The following is a 5,989-nucleotide window of genomic DNA, read 5'->3' on the forward strand; positions in this document are numbered from 1 at the left end:
TGTTTTCAAGCTCATTAAGGAGATGTGCTTCATTAACTTTATGTGAACTCAAGGAAGCACTAAAACAAATTGAGTAACAAATTCAAAATTACTGTAACTGATTAATAACATACTAGCAACAAACTATCCACTGGTTTTGATATGTTTTTAAATTTATGTGGGAGGGATGCTTCGTTAACTTCATAGAAACTTAGCGAAATACTTAAAAAATAAAAAAATGAGCAACAAACAAACAAAACAAACTAATTAGCAACTAATTAGCAGCAAATTATTCACCTACTGCGTTATCATCGAAAAGAGGTACCTTGCAAAGTTTATATTCATTGTGTAATCTGAAAAAAAATTGTTTTAAAAAAATGGACTTTGGGAAAAGTTTTGATGCCAAATGTTTTAGAAAAGCATAACATGTCCAGATCTGGTGTAATCATGAACAAGAACTCTCGGGCCCTCCTGTCGATGATAACACAAGCAGGTGAACAATTTGTTACCAATTAGTTACGGTATCTTTGCTTTGTTGCTCAATTTATTGTTATTCTTGTTTTGAGAACTTCACTAAGTTGATATGAAATGAACGAAAGCAAAGCAAAATCTTGGCATTACATTCCTTTTGTGGAATTTGGCCTTTCTGTTTCAACAGACTTCGCAGCCGGTTCTTAGTGTACAGAATCATTGCATGGCTAGTACTATGGATCCTACTGACACTAAGAACCCTTCCAGGTCGGGGCTCGAACATACGACAACTGGCTCGTAAGACCAGCGTCCTATGCACTGAACCGCCAACCCGGGACAAAAAAAAACGAACGAAGCATCCCTCAAAAAAAAAAAGCTTGAAAACAAATCGAACCCCAGTGGATAGTACGATTGATAGAGCAACACATTCAAAATTACCGTAACTTATTATCAACTTATTAGAAACAATAAGAATTCACTGGGTTTTGATTTGTTTTCAAGTTTGTTTAGGACGCCTGCTTCACTAACTTTATATGAACTTAGCGAAGTACTCGAAAAAATTAAAAAACATTGAGCTACATATTCAAAATTACCGTAACTAGTTAGCAACTAAATAACAACAAATTATTCACCTATTCACGTTATCATCGGCGAAAGGTGCCTTGGTGAACTTGTTCATTGTGTAATCTAAAAAAAAAATTTTCAAAAAAATTAACTGAGAAAAATTTTGAAATATCCGAAATAGAAATTTTTTTTATGCCAAATCTATATATATATGTATATATATATATATATATATATATATATATATATATATATATATATATATATATATATATATATATATATATATATATATATATATATATATATATATATATATATATATATATATATATATATATATATATATATATATATATATATATATATATATATATATATATATATATATATATATATATATATATATATATATATATATATATATATATATATATATATATATATATATATATATATATATATATATATATATATATATATATATATATATATATATATATATATATATATATATATATATATATATATATATATATATATATATATATATATATATATATATATATATATATATATATATATATATATATATATATATATATATATATATATATATATATATATATATATATATATATATATATATATATATATATATATATATATATATATATATATATATATATATATATATATATAAATGCAGAGATCATTCTTTGTAATCGCATCACGTAAGAACGGATAGACGGATTTACATGATTCTTTTTTTGTTTGATCAGTTTGTACACACACCGTTAAGTTGTTTTGTATGGACAATGGAATTTTCCACTGAAAAAGTCGTCAATGATTGCTAGATCTACGATTGATGTTTGGCGCGCAACGAGTTGCATAAGTGTTTGGTCGTCGAAGAAAAGAATACTAGATCGTAGAAAAAATCTTTAGCGCGCAACGAATAGTTTTGTGTCGAGATTTCACATGCATACTTGATTCATGTTATTTGTCATTTCGAGTCACGTGCCTAATTGGATATCACAATTATTGCTTGCCAAATGACTCAATAACGGAATGCCTGTGACTGTATGCTGTAGGCAGGAGAAAAAGTTCTGATATCGTTTACCAGTTGATGGATTGTGTGTAAATTAGATTAGATTTAGATAAATTATATTGGTCATCGTGAGCGCGAGTTTAACAAATCAGAAAATTTTTGATTGAACCAATGAACAGATTGTTCTGTAGAAGCGCTAATGTCTAACTAATAGATTTTCTTTGCTTTCTAATGATTTAGCGCACATAATAAGTGGCCATTAGCTTAAGCAGTGTGCCTTAATATTATATTATATTATTGAATAAAAAAAATTCATTAGATATCAATGTACTATATGTTTATAATAATGGATTTATAACGCCATTTTATATTTCATATTCTGAGAAGAATATTCAAATTGGCAAGATCAATATCAATATCCTCTCGCCGATGATAGCACACATAGGTGAATAATTTGTTACTAATTAGTTACGGTAAATTTGAATTTGTTGCTCAATTCATTGTTTTTTTTTTGAGAACTTCGCTAAGTTCATGTGAAATTAAAGATGCTCCCCTCCCAAATAAGCTTGAAAACAAATTGAAAACCAGTGGATAGTAGGATAGATAGAGCAACAAATTCAAAATTACTGTAACTAATTAGTAACCTATTAGCAACAAACTATTCACTGGGTTTCGATTTGTTTTCTAGCTCATTAAGGAGGGGTGCTTCATTAACTTCATGTAAACTTAGCTAAGCACTAACAAAAATTGAGTAACAAATTCAAAATTACCTTAACTAATCAGTGACTTATTAGCAACAAACTATCCACTGGGTTTTGATATGTTTTCAAATTTATTTCTGAGGGATGCTTCGTTAACTTCATAGGAACTTCAAAATAAAAAAAAAGGAGCAACAAACAAACAAAACAAACTAATTAGCAGTAAAATTATTCACCTACTGCGTTATCATCGGAAAGAGGTACCTTGCTAAGTTTATATTCATTTTATAATCTAAAAAAAATGTTTAAAAAAAATGGACTTTGGGAAAAATGTTGATGCCAAATGTTTTAGAAAAGCATAACACGTCCAGATGTGGTGTAATCATGAACAAGAACTCTCGGGTCCTCCCACCGATGATGACACAAGCAGGTCAACAATTTGTTACTAATTAGTTACGGTAATTTTGAATTTGTCGCTCAATTTATTGTTATTTTTTTGAGAACTTCACTAAGTGCACATGAAGTTAATGAAGCATCCCTCCCAAATAAGCTTAAAAACAAATCGAAACCTGGTGGATAGTAAGATTGATAGAGAAACAAATTCAAAATTACCGTAACTTATTATCAACCCATTAGGAACAATTAGAATTCACTGGGTTTCGAATTGTGTTCAAGCTTATTCGGTAGGGGTGCTTCATTAAATTCATGTGAACTTAGTGAAGTTCTCAAAAAAATAACAATAAATTGAGCGACGAATTCAAAATTACCGTAACTAGTTAGTAACTTATTAGCAACAAACTATCCACTGGGTTTTGATATGTTTTCAAATTTATTTGGGAGGGATGCTTCGTTAACTTCATAGGGACTTTAAAATAAAAAAAAATGAGCAACAAACAAACAAAACAAACTAATTAGGGGGCTACCACGTTTGGCATAAAGTCGTTTGGCATAATACCGTTTGGTATAGCGACATTTGGCATAATGGTTATTCGGCATAATGGTCATTTGACATAACAGTCATTTGGCATAACAGATGAACATGCTGTTTAATAGAAATTGTTCTAATTTACTGCAATTAGCAATCAGAATTTTAAATATAAAAAATAATAATGCTATTTCCCTAATATTATCGAAATAGTTGGACCGAATATAAAATTCACATATTTCGTTCGAGTTTTCCTTGCACATCACTCGATCGAAACGCAAACGAAAATTTACAAATCCGATTATTATGACAAATTGCATTAGGCCAAATGACCATTATGCCAAAGGATCATTATGCCAAATAACCGTTATGCCAAATAACCATTATGCCAAATAGCGTTATGCCAAACGGTATTATGCCAAATGACCTTATGCCAAACGGGCCGCCCCCCTAATTAGACACTAATTAGCAACAAATTATTCACCTACTGCGTTATCATCGGAGAGAGGTACCTTGCTAAGTTTATATTCATCGTGTAATCTAAAAAAATAGGTTGAAATAAATCGACTTTGAGAAAAAATTTGATGCCAAATGTTTTAGAAATGCATAACACGTCCAGATGTGGTGTAATCATTAACAAGAACTCTCGGGTCCTCCCACCGATGATGACACAAGCAGGTGAACAATTTGTTACGGTATCTTTGCTTTGTTGCTCAATTTATTGATATTTCTGTTTTGAGAACTTCACTAAGTTTACATGAAGTTAACGAAGCATCCCTCCCGAATAAGCTTGAAAACAAATCGAAACCTAGTGGATAGTAGGATAGATAGAGCAACAAATTTAAAATTACCGTAACTTATTATAAACTTATTAGAAACAATAAGAATTCACTGGGTTTTTGATTTGTTTTTCAAGCTTGTTTAGAACGGGTGCTTCACTAACTTTATATGAACTTAGCGAAGTACTAAAAAAAATAAAAAACATTGAGCTACATATTCAAAATTACCGTAACTAGTTAGCAACCAAATAACAACAAATTATTCACCTATTTACGTTATCATCGGCGAAAGGTGCCTTGGTGAACTTGTTCATTGTGTAAACTAAAAAAGAATTTTGAAAAAAATCGACTTTGGGAAAAATTTTGGGATTTTCGAAATAGATTTTTTTTTGATGCCGAATGTCTTAGGAATGAATTAAATGTCAAAATCTGTTGTAATTTAAAAAAATATATCTTCAAAAACATAGAAAAATTTAAAGTGTCAGACCAGAACAAAATTTCGGGATAACACCAGGTCTCAAAGTTTCATGCATTTCTAAGCCAAAAAAATAGGAGAACTTTGAAAATTCACGTAAAGAAATGCGTAACCTCGAAATTCCGCGCAAAGTGTCATGACAAGTTTTCTCGAGATAGCTTAGTGGTCTACCAATCCGAGCTTTCGAAACTTACTTGCAAACGCAAAAATGAGAAGTGCTCTTTCACCCACCATACTATCCATATATAGCACAATCGGATTTCTATCTGCTGGACAACGGTTCACTTCATACGAAGTTTTGAAAGATGATATCGTTTCAAGGATTGGCCCAAAACCATCAAGTTTTGCGGATACGAAAAAGGACTTATATGGTGGTTTTTGGGAAGAAAAAATACTTCAAAACATTACAATACATCTAACTTCGTAAAATTCGGTAGTTTTCTGTTTTTAGTTATAATACAATTTTGATATATTTTCAATTCTTCAATTAGAACAGGACGCCTTATTTTCAACAAACACCATCAATTGTGAACTCACAAAACACTGTAATTCCATTACGACTTTCCATCCACTCGGATATGACAAATCCGGAATGATGTTCGCTGTTCGGAAGCACTGAAAGATAACTACCCGGAATACAAACATTCTCTTCCCAGCGTGTTTGTAAAACTTTTACTCACAGCCGGGAAAACTGTCCTGATAGTAAATCATCTGTCACATTATTATGAATTGATTTTTTTTAATTTTTACTATCCTCCACATGGACCGAGTGGTGGCAGGAAGGACAAATCTAATTCCGCTCAATTTAATTTAAATTCTCGTCTGCCACGTTCCACGTTTTGTATTCTGTGTCTCACCTAGCTTTTCTCATTTTGTTCTCGTTCCAGGTAAGTCCCCACCGACAGAAGATGGAAACTAAATCTCCTCCCGCGATCCAATGTCGCGAAAAGAAAAAAATGGAAACAGAAACAGGTAAGCTTGGTTGGCTGCCTTGGGTGTCCTTCTGCTTCAACTCCATTTTTTCCCGTGTGGAAAAACCTGGACCCGGCT

This window comes from Malaya genurostris, chromosome 3 (genome assembly GCF_030247185.1).
Source record: "Malaya genurostris strain Urasoe2022 chromosome 3, Malgen_1.1, whole genome shotgun sequence".
Classification (NCBI taxonomy): domain Eukaryota; kingdom Metazoa; phylum Arthropoda; class Insecta; order Diptera; family Culicidae; genus Malaya; species Malaya genurostris.